Raw genomic sequence first — 20,401 nt, 5'->3', positions numbered from 1 at the left:
CCAAGTGTATCTCAGCTGTCAAGATGCCAAATGGAAAGATGTCTTGGCATAGAACACCAGCCAATTTTTCCCTAATTCTTTTCCCTTTTTTTTTTTTTTTTTTTGAAATACAAAGACATTAATGGGTCAAAGTACACTATATGAAGATCACCAAAAAATTGCTCTTCCTAAAATTTGTTTAATTACTGTATTCTTTCTTTTCAAACCCAAGCGACATTAAATTTTTACAACTTTTTAAAAGCAAATATAATAAGAATGATATGAGTTGTGCAACAATAAACTGTTACTCATGTTATAAATAAAAAGCTCTTCCTCAAAAAAGCAAAATATAGATAAAAAAGGAACAAAGACAAAATTATAATAGAAACACAGATAAAATTACAAGTTTCCTACAAAATGTTTTTGGCATTTTGCTTAATATCAGAAACTACAATTATTCAGTCAAATCCTTTACAGTCAAAGGACAGCATTCTAGATCCATTCAGAAAGCTCATGCAAATGTTACCCCTCCACCAAAACCCATAGATGCTGAATAACTGGATGATGGAATCAGAGATACTGTTTAAAATTAAAAACTCAACATTGGATAAGATGAATGAACAGTACATGGTACCCATAAACTTTGTTTATGAGTACCATGTACTGTTTTTCAGATGAGTGAAAAACACTTATTAACACTGTTAAAAAATAATAATTTCAGTTTGTTCTGCAGCCATCCCGTGATACTAATATTTTCCAGTTTATACAGTAAGCTCTCATGCCAGACAGCATTAAATGGTGCTAAAGTCCGAATAAACAATGTCAAAATTATTTCCTCCACCCAACCCCGAGTGGCTCCTTCAAAAACATCTAACTAGATTATTTAAACTAGATTTTCCCTTGGAAAAAAAAAAAAAAAAAACCATGCTGTCCTTCAGAATACTATTTCTACCTATATGCTCTTGTTGCTTTTTAATCATTGCCTCCATGATTCTCTGTAGCAGGTACCAATCAGCATCCCTGAAGCAGATATACACGACATACAGAAAACAGCAGCTAAGTAGCTGTTTTCTGTATGTCATGTACCAATTAGCATTCCTGAAGTAACAGCAGCTTCAGGAATGAATCAGTATTACACACATGAACCAAAACATTATGACCGTCCCGTCTCCATGGAAGCATTACCTAAGAGTGATGTCACCAAGTAATGTATCACATATACTGACAAAACTTGAATGGGGAATGATTTGCAGTTCCAGGAAGGCAGGGACCCAACATCTCAGCAACCACAAGCATTGTCAGCTGTTCGAAGGCTGCTGCAATGAAGGTGTGATAGGAATAGCCCAAAGAGGGACATACGACATGCCAGGACGGTGCAACCACTGCTAGTTGACAGTCAAGGTAAATGGCAGTTGGCATGTGCTGTCCGGGATAACAGATTTCTGGGCACACTATCCAATAAACACTCTTGTGGATAGGCTTATGGAGTAGGTGACACCTGTTCCTGTACCTATGTTGACTGACCATCGTCAAAACCTCCACCTGCAGTGGACATGGGATAGCACCATTCCTGGACATTGGATGATGGGAAGACTAACCTGGTGTGATGAAACAAATTTTGAGTTCCATCATGTCGATGGACAGATGCATTTTTGACAGTAAGCAGGTAAACAACTGCAACTAGACTACACAATTGGATGAAACATTGCCGCCAGCACTGGTATCATTGATCATTAGTTTGGGGGCAGGGGATGTTTTCATGGACATCACTTGGTTTCAACAAGACAAAACCCTTTGTCACAAGGCCTGCACTGTGCAGCAATGGTTCGAGGATCATGTTTAAGCGTTTGGTGTGTTCTCCTGGCTGCAAAATTCTCCTGACATCAATCCCATTAAATAATTGTGGGATGCTGTGCAATGCAGCATTTGCCAGTCCATGGCAGTGCCTTGCTCCATTGCTGAACTCTGTGACATCCTTCTGTCCAGCTGGTCCAGGATAAGATTACACCTTCCAAGAGCTCATGGAGTCAATCCCATGCCAAGTGCAAATGGTTATCATGGCAAAAAGCAGCCAAACATGCTATTAGGTAAGTGTTCATAATTATTTGGCTCATGAGCACATATGTGCATGCATGCACGTGTTATGTGTGATATTTTCAATATTATAACACCAATATAACATCTGCACATGGAGAACTTCATAGTGATAACCAAGGAAAGCTGTCCAATGATTTATTGGTAAACTATTATGAATAATGGAATCATAAATTGTACCTGTCATTGTTTCAAGAGAAACAAAATACTTTCCACTTGGTTCCTACAATTACGAAAATTGGGAACCCAGAATTTTTCCCTTTAAATTTTACATTATTCCAATTAAAAGAATAGTGGATTTCATTAATATCAGGCATTAACAATTTCAGTCCAATTGATTTTGTTTAGTCTCTGCTTTGATTTTCTCCCAGTATGTTTTTACAATGACATTTCAGAGCAAAATGCAAAATTGTTTCAGCTGAATGTTGCAGCTTTAATGAAAACTGAACAAATAATTACTTATATGTTGAAATTAACAGCCTCATTTTTTCAACACCAATTTCATTTAAGAAAGAAGTCAACTACAGACATCACTACATCACCATGATATAAACAAAAATTATGAAGAACCATTAGACAAAATTGAAACTTCAAAATAGTCCCTTTGGTACATACCCATAAATAATGCATACTTTGCATGTACACTAATGCTAGGAGCATTGTAAATAAATTTCATGAATTTGCAGTACTTTGTAGTACTACAAAATTGTAGGGATAGCAGAGACATGAAGTCACTCAGACAAGTAATGCCGAATTTGAATACGGGGAGTACAATGTATACAGGAAGGATAGCATTAGTAAAGGCATACAATGTAAGAAAGCAAGCTTATCAGCCAAAAAAAAAATAAAAAAACCTCCCATTTCGCCCCTCCATTCGTTCCAAATGCCTGTCCAGCTCAGCATTAAATTTATTTAGGCTTTCACAACAAAAGATGGAAGTCTGCTGCACCAATCAACCACCCGCTGGCTAAAGGCAAATTTCCACACATCTATTCTACAACTGTCTTTCCTCGATTTGAATCTATGCCCCCTCAAGTTCTTAATCTGAGCAAGAGGAAGAATCCCATCAGCATTCAGCTGGCTCATCCCATTCAAGGCCTTATTACACCTCAATCAGATCACCTCACAGGTGCCTACTCTCCAGGCACTGAAATTTGCAGAACTTAAGCCTTCACAAGCTCCATGACCTGCCCTGGCAACCCCTCTGCACTGCTCAGAGAACTTCATATTTGACAGCACAATTATCCCCAGGTCTTTTCCACTTCCCTGAGTGTAGCACCACTACTGTTACTACGTTTCTCTTGAGTTATTGCTATCATATGCAGTACTTTGCATTTGTCAATGTTAAACTAAGTTGCCACTTTTCAGCCCATTTGCCCAACTTATCTAGATCCAATCCAAACAGTAGCAATACTGTCTTTAACAACCCTGTCAACCTTTGTATCATCTTCAAACTTGGACATTAAACCTGATATACCTTCATCAATATCATTGATAAATATACAAAACAACAATGGGCCCAACACCAAACCCTGAGAAACTCCACTAATAACATTTGACCATGAAGAGAAGTCCATTGATTACCACTCACTGATAGAAAAGGTTATGCTCTTAGTTAAGAAGCATATTAAATCTAAGGCAGTGCATCCAGTTGACATGGATGAACAGTGCAATGTTGAGTCAGTTTGGTATGATATAAGCACTGGGAAAACAAAACTGAGAGTAGGAGTGTTATAGGCCTAATGACTGTGATGAGTATACCAAACAGCCTTACAGAGAAATAGAGTGGGCTCACCAACAGCAAAGTCTAAATGGGAAGCATTCATGGAAGTAATCATATAAGCTACTGGGCTTTTCATACCAACAAAAAAATAAATAAATAAATTTTCTGTTTATACTCCAGCATGACAACCAAGTCAGTAGCGTTTACAATAAATCATCAATACAAATATTTATCATATTTAGTAGTCACGAGCTTGAACCCCGGTTCACTCAAGGAACGCATGCTATGCACTCTTGCTCCTGACCACTGGGCTATCAGGCAATACTGTTCAATGCCTAGACCTAAATGGATGTCTGATGAACTATAGGTGGAATAGGACCAGGGTATGTCTGCCAGGGACAAAGGTTGATGACGTAGAGCGGATATCATCTTTTAAGGGCACAAAAGATGATATAGTTGTACACGTTGGAACTAATGATATTAAGAGTAGGAGACCGGCGGAATTACTTAGCAAGTACAGGTCACTGTTGAAAAAAAGCCGTGAATTAGGGTTGAATTTGAAAGTGTCTGCAATTCTGCTCAGACACGATAGGAGGGAGTATATGATGAGAGCCTTGTCGATCAATTCGACCCTGGAGGGATTGTGCAAGGCTCAAGGGGTAGAATTTTTTTCAGCCTGGACTGTACTTGTTAACAGGAGAGATTGCTTCTACAGGGATGGTATACACCTAAATAGAAAGGCTGCAAGAATTTTTGCTGATGCTGTCGAGGCAATGTTAGGGGGGGTCAGAAAACTGCTAGTTGGGGGGGATACAAGAACTAATAAATTAACAGTAGCCACTGGCAGAGGTGGAAGTGATTCTTGCACTGCTTCTATTGAAATGAGCAGAAGCCTGAAAAACAAGATGCAGGATATTTCAGAGACTGCTGGGAGTCATTGCGGTACATGTAAACACATGGGTTGTGTTAGGGTAGCTAGGAATAGAAACAGGTGCATGTATACCTGCGTGTACACCAATGCTAGGAGTTTGGTAAATAAATTTGATGAATTTGAGGTATTGCTCAAAACATCAAAGGCAGATATTGTTGGGATATCAGAGACGTGGTGTCATACAGATATAAGGTTTTTTGTTTTGGTTTTTAGGAGCATTAGCAACTAAGGCCATATTGCTCTGGGATATGCGGTGGTCATTCCCTGACCTTTCCGCATCCTCCGTATTTGGTGGTGACGGGCTCGAACCCTGGTCTAATCAAGAAGCGTGTGCTACGCACTGCTGCTCCTTCCCACCTGGCTACGGAGGTGCCTTCAGATATAAGGAATGCGGAACTGGAATTTGGGGAATACAATGTGTATAGAAAGGATAGACAGGACAGGAGGGGAGGAGGGGTTATGCTATTAGTTAAGAAACACATAAAATCCAAGGAAGTGAAGCCAGTCGACATCGATGGACAGGGCAATGTTGAGTCAGTTTGGTGTGACATAAGCATAGGGAAATCAAAATTGAGAGTAGGAGTGTGCTGTAGGCCTAATGACTCTGATGAGTATAATAAGATATTGTACAGGGAAATAGAGTGGGCCAGTAAATCAGAGAGAGTCTTATAATGGGGGATTTTAATTTCCCAGATATTGACTGGAATTTGTGGGTTGGTCACTCACACACTAGCAAGGCTTTTGTGGATTTATTGGATGATTGTTGTCTACATCAGCATGTTCGTGCGGCAACAAGAGGGAGCAATACTCTTGATCTGATTATCAGTAGTGATTCTTCATGCATTAAGAATCTGCAGATAAATGAACCACTAGGTGGCAGTGATCAGTGTGTTGAAGTGGGATTTACTCAAGGAGGTAACTACCATCAGAGGTAAAGGGAAGGGTTTTTGTTTTCGTAAAGGCGACTATGATGGTCTGAGACAATATTTAAATTCTATACAGTGGGACCAACTGATGATGTTACCAACAGCAAACTCAAAATGGGAAGCATTCAAGGAACTAATCTTGGAAGCTACCAGGCTTTACATACCAACTAAGAAATATTGTTCAAGGTTTAGGCCTAAATGGTTGTCAGATGAACTAATGAGACATGTGGCAGAGAAGACAAATGCATGGAATACATACAAATTAATGGGTGACATGGAAGCCTATGATATATATAAGTTGGTCTGTAACCAAGTCACAAAGGAGATTAGGCGGGCAAAGGCAGACTATGAAAAATCCTTGGCAAAGGATGCAAAGAAAAACAGAAAAGAGTTCTTTACCTATTTAAACTCAAGAAGGAAATGGATGAATCAGATTGGTCCACTGGATATTGATGGTACAACAGTTGAGGATCCTGCTCAGGTGGCTAACAATCTAAACGAGTATTTTGCATCTACATTCACGCATGAGGAGTTATTCAGGAAGGAGAATGATGTAGGTAAAGTAAACATTGGCAGTGAGCTAGATGATTTTGTAATAACTGAGAGGAAAGTGGAGGAGAGATTGTTGAGGATAAACATAAAAAGGGCACCTGGGGTGGATGGGATCTATCCAGTTATATTAAAGGAGGCAGCAAAGGAAGTAAGCAAACCCCCAGCCATAATTATGAGAGCTTCTTTGGACTCAGGGGAGGTAGCCATAGACTGGAGATGTGCAAATGTAACCCCAATTCACAAAGGAGGATCAAAGGCTGACACAAGTAATTATAGACCTGTTAGTTTAACTTCTGTTCCAGGTAAATTAATGTAGGCACTGGTTAAAGAAGCACTGCAGGATCATCTAGACAAGAATTCAGTTATAGCTCAGACGCAGCATGGTTTTGTTAAGGGCAGGTCTTGCCTGACCAATTTGATTGGATACTATGATGTAGTCACAAAAGAACTGGATGCAGGGAATAACTTTGATATTATATATTTGAATCTTAGAAAGGCTTTTGATACTGTTGCACATGGAAGACTGCTGCACAAATTGGAGCAGTGTGGCATTGGAGGGAAATTGCTGCTATGGATAAGGGGATGGTTGAGTGGCAGAAGACAGAGAGTGGTAATCAATGGACACTGCTCAACGTGGACTAATGTTATTAGTGGAATTCCTCAGGGTTCAGTGTTGGGTCCGTTGTTGTTTTCGGTGTTTATGAATGATATTGATGATGGTATATCAAGTTTAATGTCCAAGTTTGCAGATGATACAAAGGTTGGCAGGGTTGTTAAGGACACTACTGATGCTATGCTGCTGCAACAGGATCTGGAAAGGTTGAACAGATGGGCTGAGAGGTGGCAAATGAAGTTTAACATTGACAAATGTAAAGTACAGCAGGCCCCCGTTATAACGCGGTTCGCTTTACGCTGATTCGCTATAACGCTGTTCTTATATTATAACCCGTATCTGACTATAACGCTGTCACAAATCACTATAACGCTCTTTTACAGATTACATTTTTGACATATTAACGAAATCGTTTCATTTGATGGAATCGATAGCTTGAAAATGAATAGCAAAACAGCATTAAAACGTTTCCCACGCCGACTTGAGAAATTTTCCCACGCTCAGTAAAATTTTCTCGCACGCTAATTTAGTTTCAGTACAGTGACTTGTAACGTAGTTCCACGATCAACATTTTAAAAAATGATCGAGTATATTGCTTGTAATATTTGCGTTATATGCATTTATCCGAAGTCTAGTCATCACTCAGTAGAGTATTAGACATCGTGCCTAACGGAAAGTTTACTTGAACATTGTATCGTAATTAATTCAACCAACGCAGTTACATTTTCGAAGAGCTAATAATGACTGATAGTTATGAAAAAGCAACAACGTCTGGGCGCAGTACGAAGACTATAAATGTAAGAAAAAGACTGAATTTGAAAAGTAAATTAGACGTTTTGAAGCGAATCGATTCCGGTCAACGACAAACGGATGTGTGCCATAATTTAGGACTTGCAACTTTAACTGTAAGAACAATTATAAAAAAATAAAGAATTAATTTTTGCAGTGGGAAAGATAGCTGTTCCACTGCAAGCAACTAGGACTAGGCCGGCTATTAGGATTGAAATGGAAAGACTTTAATTTTATTGAAGATAATATTCCAATGCAGAATTCAGTTAAGTTAAATATTAAAAAGAGAGAGAAAGAGATTAGCCGATATGATGATCTGAAGAAAACTGGCCTAAAAAAAAAAAAAAAAAAAAAAAAAAATGTGGAACCATTTAAAACTGGTAAGGGCTGGTTGAATAGATTTAAAATCCAGGGAGAAGCCGCAAGTGCAGATCAAGGAGCCGAAACTTTCAAAAAAGAACTTTTGTTAAAATTATTGAAGAGGGGTATTATGTGTTATACTTCTCAACAAGTTTTTAACATAGCTGAAGCAGCACTTTTGTGGAAACGAATGCCTAAAAGAAGTTTCATATTGAAAGAAGAAAAAAACATGCCAGGTTTCAAAGCGGTGAAGGATCGGTTGACTTTATTGTTGGTTTTAACGCTGCGGGGGATTTAAAATTAATACCCCTTTTAGTTTATTTGGAAAAGGGCCAAGGTTCAACTCAAAATCCACACATTTTTCATGATTAAATTCATCAATTAAATTAAATTCATTATTTTAATTGGAATTTTAAATTTACTTTTGATATGCAAGTAGTTACCACATAATTATACATATGCAATGCAGAATATTTTATATGTGCAAATATTTGAATATTAAATATTTTGACCAACATTTGTGCATCTTTTCATTACTGTTTATTATTCATTAGGAAATATCCTATGGCACTGACCGCAGCTCATAAATACATATGTTACCTTATGGGAAAGCGGCGCTCGCTTAGCGCGGATTCACTTATCGCTCTGTTTTTCCGGAACGAATGATCAGCATTAAGCGGGGGTCACCTGTACTACATATGGGAAACAGGAACCACAGAGCAACGTATCAACTCTGCGGTACTACACTGACAGTGGTGGAGAATGAAAAGGACCTGGGGGTAATTGTGCAGGCAGATATGAAGTTCTCTGAGCAGTGCAGACGAGCTGCAAGAGTAGCTCATGGTGTCTTGTCAATGATATACAGGAATTTTTCTAGCAGGGATAAGGAGGTGATTATTCCCTTGTATAAGGCAATGGTTAGGCCACATCTTGAGTACTGTATACAGGTCTGGAGGCCTCATTTCAAGAAGGATGTAGAGCTGCTGGTACGGGTACAGAGAAGGGCAACAAGATTAGTGAATGGAACAAAGGGTTGCTCTTATGAAGAAAGGCTTAAGTTTTGCAAATTACAGAGTCTGGAGACTAGGCACCGGCGAGGTGATCTGATAGAGGTGTATAAAGCTTTGAATGGTTTGAGCATGCTCAATGCCAATGGGATTCTTCATCTTGCTCAGAATAATCACCTCAGAGGGCATAAATTCAAATTGAGGAAGGACGGATGTCGGATAGATGTGCGGAAATTTGCCTTTTGCCAGCGGGTGGTTGGTTGGTGGAACCGACTTCCATCACTTGTTGTTGAAGTTGATAGCCTAAACAAATTTAAGGCTCAACTGGACAGGTATTTCGAACGAACGGAGGGGTGAAATGGGAGTGGTGTGTTTTTTTTTTTTGTTTTTTTTTGGCTGATGCTGAATAAGCTTGCTTTCTTGCATCATATGCCTCTACTAATGCTAATGCTAACTATTGAGACACGGGACAGAGAAGAAAAGTACAGGGGATGCATATAAATTATCAAGTGATACGCGAAGATAGATTAGTAATATAAATTAGTAATTAAGTCATAAAGGAGGTTAGGCAAGCTAATACAGATGAGAAGTCTCTGGCAAAGAAAAGCAGCAAAGACTTCTATGCTTACATAAACAGTAGAATGAAGGGACTGAATCACATTGGGACAGTTGATGACAATGGGTTAACTTATTCAGTTTGTCAGAATGCTGACAAACTGAATAAGTATTTTGCATCTACTTTCACAGATGAGGAATTCGTTAAGTGAGAGGATGTCAGACGTTTATCAAATTCCAATGGGAAGATAAATGACTTTGAAACAACTGAACGGAAAGCAGAAGAGAAATTGTTAAATTAATAAGGCACTTGGGGTGGATGGGATCTATCCAATCATATTAAGGGAGGCAGCAAAGGGGGTAGGCAAACCTTTAGCCATAATTATGATAGCATCCTTAGATTGAGGGGAGGTCCCTAAGGATTGGAGATGTGCGAATGCACCCCCAATTCATAAACCAAGATCAAATGGTTACATTAGTAACTGCAGAACTCTTAGCTTAACAACTTCTGTTCCACGAAAAATAATGGAGTTACTGATTAAAGTAATGCAGGACCATGTGAACAGCAATGCAATTAAACTGCAGTCTCAGCATGAATTTGTTAAGGGGCAGTCATGTCTAACCAATCTGATAAGTTAATATAATGCAGAGACAATGAAACTGGATGCAGAAAATAATTTTGATACCATATACTTGATTTCAGGAAGGCTTTTGATGCTGTTGCACATAAAAGACTGCTGTACAAACTGGAGCAATGTGGCATTAAGGGCAAGTTACTGCTAAGGATAAAGGGATGGTTAAGTGGAAGAAGACAGAGAGTGGTTATTCATGCTCACTGCGGTTCATTTACTAATGTTATCAGTGGAGTCCCCCAGAGTTAAATGTTAGGCCCATTGTTATTTTCATATTTATCAATGATATTGATGAAGGTATATCAAGCTTAAAGTCAAAGTTTGTAGATTATACAAAGGTTGGCAGGCTGGTTAACTACAGTAATCAGGGTGAGCTACTGCAACAAGATATAGGAAAATTGGGTTGATAGACTGAGAAATGGCAGTTGAAGATTAACATTGACAAATGCAAGGTACTAACATATGGGTAACAGTAATCCCAGAGTAACTTATCAACTATGTTACTACACTCAGAGTAGTGGAAAATGAAAAGGACCTGGGGTAATTGTTCAGTCAGATATGAAATTCTCTCAGCAGTGCAGACATGCTGCCAGAACAGCTCATGGGGTTTTGTCAATGATATACAGATATTTTACTAGCAGGGAAAAGTAGGTGATTATCCCTTTGTACAAGGCCATGGTTAGGGTATGGGTCTGGAGGCCTCACTTTAAGAAAGATGTAGATCTGATGGTACAGGTGCAGAGTAGGGCAACCAAACTGGTTAAGGGAAGAAACGAGTCTTCTTACTAGAAAGGACTCAGTTCTGCGAATTGCAGTGTCTGGATATTCGGCACCTGCAGAGTGATCTGCTTGGTGTTTAAGGCCATAAATGGATTGAGTAAGCTGAATGTAAATAGCATTCTTCCTCTTGCTTTGACCACACACACACACACACACACACAATGAATTTAAGTTGAGGAAGGATGGTTTCAGGATAAATGTGCAAAGTTTGCCTTCAGCCAGTGGGTATTTGATTGTTGGATCAGTTTTCCATATGTTGTCCTGAGAGTGGATGGTTTGAATAAATTGAAGGTAAAACTAGGCAAATTCTTGGAGGATATGGATGGATAAAGTGTGTAGGATTTTCTTTTTTTTTTTTTTTTTTTTCCTTTTTTTTTGGCTTTCTTGAATCATTTGCCACTACTACTACTACTTTAAATTTCTCTCTTTTAATGAGATCTCTTAGTAAGGAAACTTCATAACTTAGTGCAAATTACAGCTATGTGGCTTGTCATTAAGACTGCACATGTCACTTTGTGCTTGTATAACCAGTGAATAGTTTAATGTCACTTTACAACAGCTGAGAGTAAAGAGATTAAAAATGCCCAGTGTAGACACAGCTGAAAAAAATTTATGCTTGATTACTGATGTACACAAATAATACATTTAATTCTACACAGTGTTTTTTTTTTTTTTCTTTTTTTTTTTTTCCCCTTCACCATAACTAGTCATACAACTAATCAGGTGCATAACTAAAGGAAGAAAAAGAGACACATCAAGTTAACTTACTTGGTTTAAAAATCTGTACTAATGCTATGGAAGGGACCTACTAATGAGTGACCTTGAGCAATCTGTTAGTTTCTTGTTGCTATACTCTAGTTATAATGGCAACAAAAATGAAATTTAATAATCTTTGCCATTATATGTGACAAAACTGATTTTTCCCACAGCACATTAATAAAATCAAAACATTATGACAAAGACTGCATATACCTCATTATAATCATTGCTTAAGAAGATGAGGTTTTTATCTCCAAAGGTGAAAGTATATTTTCTATAAAGCACATTCACTGATATTTTGTCTGATATTGACATTGCCATACAAAGCACTGACATTATCATACTAGGCAATGACATTACCCCCGTGACCACCAAATACGGAGGAGACGGAACTGTCAGGGAATGACCACTGCATATCCCTGGAGCAATATGGCCTTAATTGCTAATGCTCCTAAAAACCAAATAACTAACTAATGACATTACCATACAAGACAACATTCACAGTGCCTTTGTTTATTGTCATTTGTTCAAATTTAACAAATTGAACTGTTATTAACATTTTAAGCACTAACATTACCTCCAATCATTTTTAAATATTCAAGAAATAAGTTGTTGTTAGCACTTAATATTAATTGAAATATGCTTTTCAAAATTTGCTCAACCACTTGGTATATCTCTCTAAAATCTGAAAAATTTAATATAAATACCTAGTCTTACTATAAATAATCTCACCTTGAGTACTGCAATACAAACATGGAAGCCTCATTTCAAGAAGAATGTAGATGTGTTAGAATGGGTGCAGAGAAGAGCAACAGGATTGGTCAGGGACACAAAAAAGATACTTTTACAAAGAAAGAAAGATTTCATATTGAAAATGGCAAATTGCTCTCCTATTCATAAAGGGAGAAGTGAGTAATGGACACCTATAAGCTTGACTTCTGTTTGAGAGAACATAATAGAGTCACTGGATAAAGAAGTAATACAAAATCCTCTTCACAGAAATGCAGTTTTACAGCAATTGCAGCATGAAGTTGTTATGGGAAGACCTTACCTCTCTGTATTATAGTTGACCTGCTCTCATAAGCTTCAGTAAGTTGACAAAGAAGTTCTGTCTCGAAAGTTGCCTTCTGCTTGATTTTATGTTTTTAACTTTGTTTTTGTCTTAATTAATTTGTCTTAATTTTTAACACAGCCTGATCTGTTTTATTTTATTTTGCTTTAATAAACTTTTACGTTGTTGGTTGTGGCAATACTATTTTAGTATGTTTAACCCCAATGCTTGACGCCTTTTCTCTAATATTAGGGATAAGGTACTACAATGGATAAAGGGATGGTCGGGGAAGAAGACTGAGGTTGTTTATCAATGGGAATTGCTCTTCTTGGACTAATGTTATACTTGGAGTTACTAAAGGTTTTGGTACTGTGCTTCTTATTGCTTTTCATGTTTACTAACAATATTGTTGAAGGAATATCAAGCATAATATTTGTGTGCAGATGATACAAAGTTGGCAGGATGATTAATGACACGAATCAAGGCATGCTATTGAATGCTGCCAACACTAATCTTCAAAAGCTGTAAATAAGGTGTTTGTGGGCAGGTTTTTTAAAGCCAAAACACGAGATTTTATCCAAAAAGCAAGCATTCTTCCCAAAAAAACAGGAAGAAAATGAAATTTTCAGAAAAAGCAGAAGGATTTTTTAGTCTACACTGCACTAGCAATTAAATTTCACTGACAAAATATATATACAGTACTTTTATATTAAAATACAGCCAGAAGTTGTATTTTAATATAAAAATACATGTCCATAGGTAATCCTATGGTCATGAAAAAAATTAAATTCCTCTTCTCTGTGCCTGCAAAAATATGAAAAATTAGCAAAAAAATAATCCAAAATTGTTTATTTTTTGATGTCATCTATAATTTCAATATTTTATGAACACAACTATAAGAAATCCATGTTCTATATTAAATACATATATTTAATTAATTTTTGAAAATTAAAACTTAATTTAGACCTGTCAGAGAGTGAAAGAAATTTAAAAACTGCACCCTTAAACCTATGCTCTGATTTGAGAAGCACAAGTCACTAACAGCAGCATTCACTGCATGAAATGTGCAGTGCATTCATGCATAAATAGTCTGATTACAGACGATGCACCAAATGTCATGAAACCAGAGAGTTATATGGAAGAGCACACTCAACAGTAAAGAAAAATTACTTCTGCTTTACTGCCATGCACTTTAAAATTACTTCATAGCATGTCGATCAATGTGTGCATATAACTGGGTTTTTTTTTATGAAAACCCCAAACATGATAGGTATTAGAACCTATAGTACTTAGTACCATGCTTGTGTTCGAGGTTGAGAAGATGAAAGATATTTGTTGACATTAGACTTGAACTACTGTAGATTGTAATTTTCAGGAAATACGTATGAAGGAAGGTTGTTCCAGAAAATGGCAGCTGAATGAATAAACAAGGAAGATGAAAACTTGGTTCTGTGAGTTTGAAGTTGGACAGTAAATGGATGTTGGCTGGTGGCAGCACATGTTCGGACTGTTTTGAAGAGAGAGAGAGAGAGAGAGAGAGAGAGAGAGAGAGAGAGAGAGAGAGAGAGAGAGAGAGAGAGAGCGGGAATTATAGAAGCCAATTCAGAAGAACAGTGCCCATGGAAGTATCTGTAGAAAAGGCATGCAGCAGAAACAGTACATCTATGAGACAGAGAGGGGAAAGACTCTGTTAGAGATGAGTCATTAATTAACCTAACTGCCCTCTTCTCAATGGAATCTAGAAGCCTGATAGAGGTTTTGAGGGCACTGCCCCAGATGTGAGAACAATATTCCATGGTAGGGCAGATTTGCGATTTGTACAGAGTGAACAGCTGTTTGAAAGAAAAGTGACACCGAGAGCAAAAGAGAAAACCAAGTTTTTTAGATGCAGAGGAAGCAATATTTGTAATGTGCTTGTGCCAAGAGAGAGATTAGAAGTGGTAATACCCAAAAAAGATAGATCATTTTGCCTAGAAATCGGAGTGTCACCAAAGATAAGCACAAGAGCAGAAGAATCCTTTTTGCAAGATATAAGACAAGAATGAGTTTTAGAAAAATTGAAATCAACTGAGTTGTCTTTGCCCCACTGGAGAATTACCTGGAGAGTGGCATTTAAGGAATTGGTAGCGGATATTCGAGAAGTTAAAGCTGATTTAGCAGAGCAAGGTTTCTCAAAATGGAAAGCGGAATGCAATGTGCTATCATCGCCAAAAATATGGATAGGATTTCCAGTCAATGGAAGAAGGTCATTAATATACAAGAGGAAAAGAGTGGAGGAAAGAACTGAACCTTGGGGGACACCAGCATTAGTGGAGAAGTTAGAAGACAGAGAGCCATCTATCATCACCCTCAGTGAGCGATCAGAGAGAAAACTGGATAACCAATTATAAAAAACAGTTGACAAACCATAAGATGGAAGCTTATGGTTTTCCATTGAATTTGTCCATAAATGGGTAATATAAGTCAGAATATCACCAGTGGATCGACACTGACAGAATCCATACTGGCGATCGTTGATCAGACAGATGATTTGTAGGTAGTTTAAGAGTTAGCAGTTAATTGATTTCTCCATTACTTTAGAAAGAGTAGAAGTAATTGCAATGGGACAATAATTGGATGGGAGGGATTTGTTTACCTGAATCAAATTTTTACTAATTGTGCAATAATTAACAGATTTCTAGAATTTTCTGTAACAAATTCACAGAAACCATTTTCAAAAATGGAGTTTCAGCTGTGTGAACAGAATAGATGAAGCACAAATCGCGATGGGGTGGAACTGACCCCCCTCCATGGCAAATTAGCATTAGCATTATCATTAGTAGAGGCATATGATGCAAGAAAGCAAGCTTATTCAGCAACAGCCAAAAAAAAAACACCACTCCCATTTCACCCCTCCGTTCGCTCGAAATACCTGTCCAGTTGAGCCTTAAATTTGTTTAGGCTATCAACTTCAACAACAAGTGATGGAAGTCGGTTCCACCAACCAACCACCCGCTGGCCAAAGGCAAATTTCCGCACATCTATCCGACATCCGTCCTTCCTCAATTTGAATTTATGCCCTCTGAGCTAATTATTCTGAGCAAGATGAAGAATCCCATTGGCATTGAGCATGCTCAAACCATTCAAAGCCTTATACACCTCTATCAGATCACCTCGCCGGTGCCTAGTCTCCAGACTCTGTAATTTGCAAAACTTAAGCCTTTCTTCGTAAGAGCAACCCTTTGTTCCATTCACTAATCTTGTTGCCCTTCTCTGTACCCGTTCCAGCAGCTCTACATCCTTCTTGAAATGAGGCCTCCAGACCTGTATACAGTACTCAAGATGTGGCCTAACCATTGCCTTATACAAGGGAATAATCACCTCCTTATCCCTGCTAAATACAAGGTTAAACAGAGCTTAGTTAAAATATTTTTGTCTGTATGGTACATTTATGTTTGGATCGTCTTTTAAACATCGAATGATTATGATTGCTTCAAGAAAGATGCTTTGGCATACTTTGCACCTCTTCAGAAATGTTAAGTCAAAGTTTCATTTATAGCACTGGCAATGCCATTCAGACTTGGATCAGCATGACCCTCTGCTAATCCAAGTGCATTTCCAAAACAGCATCAGAAAGATAGGATTCCGGTTTTTTTTTTTTTTTTTTTTATCTGGTTAAACATTCTCTGAAATTTGGCATTGCTATGAGGAATTATTAAAATGCCAAGAATGAGCTGCAAAATATCTATTTCTTTATTTTCAACTGAAAACTTTTTTTTTTTTTGCAAAATCGATTCATTTCAATTTGATTAAAAAACTTGTTCTCCAAAGAGCAATTATTGGATGATAAATTGGTTCTCCAAATACAATTATATTTAAGTTAACTTAAAACGCTTCCAAAAACTCTGTTGGCTACTTGCTACACAGCTTCTTCAGTATTAAATATCTGAAGCTGTAACATTTCAGTGGATCACATTGGCCTACAAATCACTTCACTAGTACAACGTGTAAACCTGCACTAACTTTATTTTAATTTTTTTTTATATATGTATTTTAGCTAACATTAAAGTGTCACCACATCAACTCATTTTCACATTCATGAATATTGTCTCTATGCTTGTCTCTCATTCATCTTTAATTGTGATCGACAAAGAAGGTGGCCTTTACTGATTTACAGATGGGAAGGAGACTGTTTTTTGGCTCATATTTCTAGACTCTCTCTGAAACACGAATTAGGACTTGAAAACAGGTAATTTCTTTTCGTTAAAAATAAATATTTAATTATATTACTTTTTAATAAACTTAAGTTCTTTTATTAATCTTTATTTTTTTCTAAATTGAAAGAAGGTATCAATTCCTGGGCTGTAAGGTGTGCTGTATTGCAAATGAAAACCTGCAGAATAAAGTTTTTTTCTCTCTATTTTGTTTATTGCTAACTGAACAACAGACTATAAGTGTTTACCATGACCATATTCATTAATAAAAATTATGAAAAAAATTCTAATTACAATGCAGTTTTACTATTTTTTGAGAAAATAAAAAGACAGAAAAATATGTCCTTGCAAAAAAAGATGGAAAAACTACGGTACCAATTCTAGTATAATAAGACAGAGAAGGGGATCAAATTGAGTCAAAAAAACAGATTCTCCACAGTAAATCTGGAGAGTTCATGGGTAGCAGCTCTAATATACTATATCATTTAGGTGGTATCACATTCAAGGTGGTGGAGAACAAAAAAGACCTCATGTAATTGTACAGTCTGATATGAAGTTCTCAGAGCAGTGCAGACAGGATACTAGGTCAGAACTCATGGAGTGCTGTCAGTGATATACAGGAATTTTGCCAGAAAGGTCAAGGTGGTGATTACAGTTATGCCACATCTTGATCATTACAGGTGTAGAAGTCTAATTTCAGGAATAATATAGATCTCCCATCTATATCATACACATCTGGTGAATATGCACTTGGCACATCGAGGGTCCTGAGCTGGATATCATCATTCTTCTCTTTCTTGGTGATTCCCTTCCACTTCTGATTCTTGTTCTCTCTCTCTCTCTCTCTCTCTCTCTCTCTCTCTCTCTCTCTCTCTCTCTCTCTCTCGGTAATTCAGAAATTTTTTTTTTGCTGGTGCAGCATATGCCTCAGGCTTCCTTGCACCATATGCTAATAATAATAATAATCTGTTGGAACAAGTGCAGAGAAGAGCAATAAGATTGGTCAGGGATAAAAAGAGTATGCTTACCAAGAGGTACTTGAGTTCTGAAAATTTTAGTCATTGGAAACTAGAACCCTGCAAGGAGACCTGATTGAGAGTTATATAAAGAAAGCTAATGAAGGACACTGAGTAATCTTTGGATACCATGCCATTACTAATACTAAAACAAAATAATACGTTAAACTAAGTATTTACATGAGAATGACAAATGAACAATTTTACTGGTGTACCACACTTTGTTCCAGGGTGTCCTTGAAATCAACATCGACATTTATTGAGAGACTGGTTCACTAAAATACAAGTAAAGTCTACACTCAGTTTAAAGTTGGAGCAATGGGTTAAGTTAGAGAGTTAAAACAAATTAGTGACATTATTTTGGCTTCTAATGTGAAGTGGAAATGACGAATATCACAAAGCGCGGTATGCAAATGAATGGCTGCACAAAATGTAATGTCATACTGGGGTTTTTTTTTTTTTTTTTTTTTTACAAAACGCAATGAAAATTTAAGGCTGCAAAATAAACAGATTGTTGCTGTAGTACAGTAATTTCATTACATGTATGGCAAGCAGAAGAACATTAACGTGAGCAGAACATTCAGACATTCAGTTTGCATATGGGGTATGTGAAAGGAATGCTAGAGTTACAGCAACCAAATACCAGCATCCTCCAACAAGGTGACTTTGAGTTAGAGCATTAAACAGGTTAGTGACATCATTTCCACTTCTAGCATTTTGCCAACATCACAACATAGGGTATGCAAATCAGACTGTTGCGAAAAATGTAAATTGCCTTACTTTATTTTTTATGAAATGCCTGATGAAAATGTAAGGTGGAAACAAAGGGATTGTTGCTGTGGTACAGTAACTTCACTACATGTATGGAGAGTAGAAGAGCATTAACATTAGCAGATATTCACTTTGCGTGTGATGTATGTAAAGGATATGCTATAGCTTTGGCCACCAAATACCAGCATTGTTTTCCAACAAGGAGACACCCTAATTGGCTTGTGTTTGTAAACATCATCCATAATTTGAGGGAATGAGATGTAGTGAAAGGGCATCGTGACCAAGGCCAGCTCCAAACATATTCTACACAAGCAGAGGAAGAGGTGCTGAATATCAAAGAGCTGCTGCAAGAATGGGTCATCGCAAAACCTTCATTTGGCACACACTGCATGAACATGGGCCGTATGCATACCATATGCAGGAAGTTCAGGCACTATAAGTAGGAGATTGACTTGTGTGTGAGCAATTTTGCTTATGGATTTTATCGCATCAACAACACCCTGCTTGATTTGAAATTAGGTTTAATTTTGTCTTTTCGCTCTTGTCATGCCATACCGCTGGCATTATTTTATTTTTATTTTATACCTTATTGTAATTTATATGATTATATTTCAAGCATCATGTAGAGGAATATGCTTTTTGCTGCCCCTGATGTATGCTGTACCCACCTTTTTATTTTTATTATGAAATATTCTGTTTTTCCAACTATTTCAACATTATTTAAATATATATATATATAAAAAAATAAAGCATGGGATGTTAGAAAACAGAATGAAATTTAATTCATTTATTTAAAAAAATAACTCTTCTAAACACGCCAATTTTAATTTGGCAATCAATAAATAAATAAATAGTTACCCTGGGACAAATTTTAGACTGTCCAGTTGACAAGGTATTTGTTTCCATCCAACTTCATGAATAATACTTCTGTGTCACCAGTATATTCTTCCAAACTGCAGCCTGAGATAAAAACTAGTATCAGCTTATAACTACAATTGTTTCCACAAGTGATCAAATCCAAATTAAATAATATTAACTTTAGGCAAAAAAATTAAGCAATAAAGACTATTTATGTTACCTTCTGGCACATAAATAAGGCAGTAATTATACTTGGTAACCACTCAGATAAGCTGGAATCTTCCAGAAATAAAAGTATTTCTTCAAATTAAGAGTATTTTTTTTTTTTTTTTTTTTTGTTGCATTTTCAGCAATTTACAGACACCTGAACTGAAGAATATTCAGTTTTGTTTTGTTTTTTTATTTCGAAAGTGGAAAAATAATATTAATGTAAAATTAAAATGTTGCAATATATCAGCTAGAGCACAAACTTATAATTAAACGTAAAACTGAAGACAGTTTACAACATGCACTGACAGCCACTAATCAGTAAACTCGAGTCAGATAATGAGGTGGAAATACTAGCATGTACCTTTCTTGTTCATGTTAAATTGGTATAATGCCAACTTCAAAAAGCAACTAGTACCAACAACCTCACACTATGAAATTGGACAGCTTTTTAAATTAATTACAAATGATATACTAACTATTAACAGCATATGAAAACAATACATCAAAAAAACAAAAGAGATGATAAATCAGTGTCACTTCTCAACTTACAAATAATCATACACATGAACAATCTTTGAATACAGGCATACCTCGAATAACGA

General features: G+C 36.9%; 1 protein-coding gene across 10 annotated transcripts in view; it reads right to left on the bottom strand.

The window, feature by feature from the left end:
* The window catches only part of LOC150084011 (serine/threonine-protein kinase MARK1), a 343,303-nt gene that overhangs the window by 261,425 nt on the left and 61,477 nt on the right, over positions 1-20,401 (bottom strand). For all 10 annotated transcript variants that reach the window (XM_090375845.1, XM_090375847.1, XM_090375850.1 and 7 more), the window contains exon 2: positions 19,590-19,691. The gene's annotated coding sequence lies outside the window, so the exon portion shown is untranslated. The remainder of the gene's footprint in view (positions 1-19,589; positions 19,692-20,401) is intronic.

The sequence above is a fragment of the Mastigoproctus giganteus genome, chromosome 6 (assembly GCF_048544385.1).
Source record: "Mastigoproctus giganteus isolate SK-2022 chromosome 6, ASM4854438v1, whole genome shotgun sequence".
NCBI classification, from domain to species: Eukaryota; Metazoa; Arthropoda; class Arachnida; order Uropygi; family Thelyphonidae; genus Mastigoproctus; species Mastigoproctus giganteus.
Note: the sequence above shows the minus strand (reverse complement) of the source record. Positions and strands in the feature narration are given on the sequence as shown.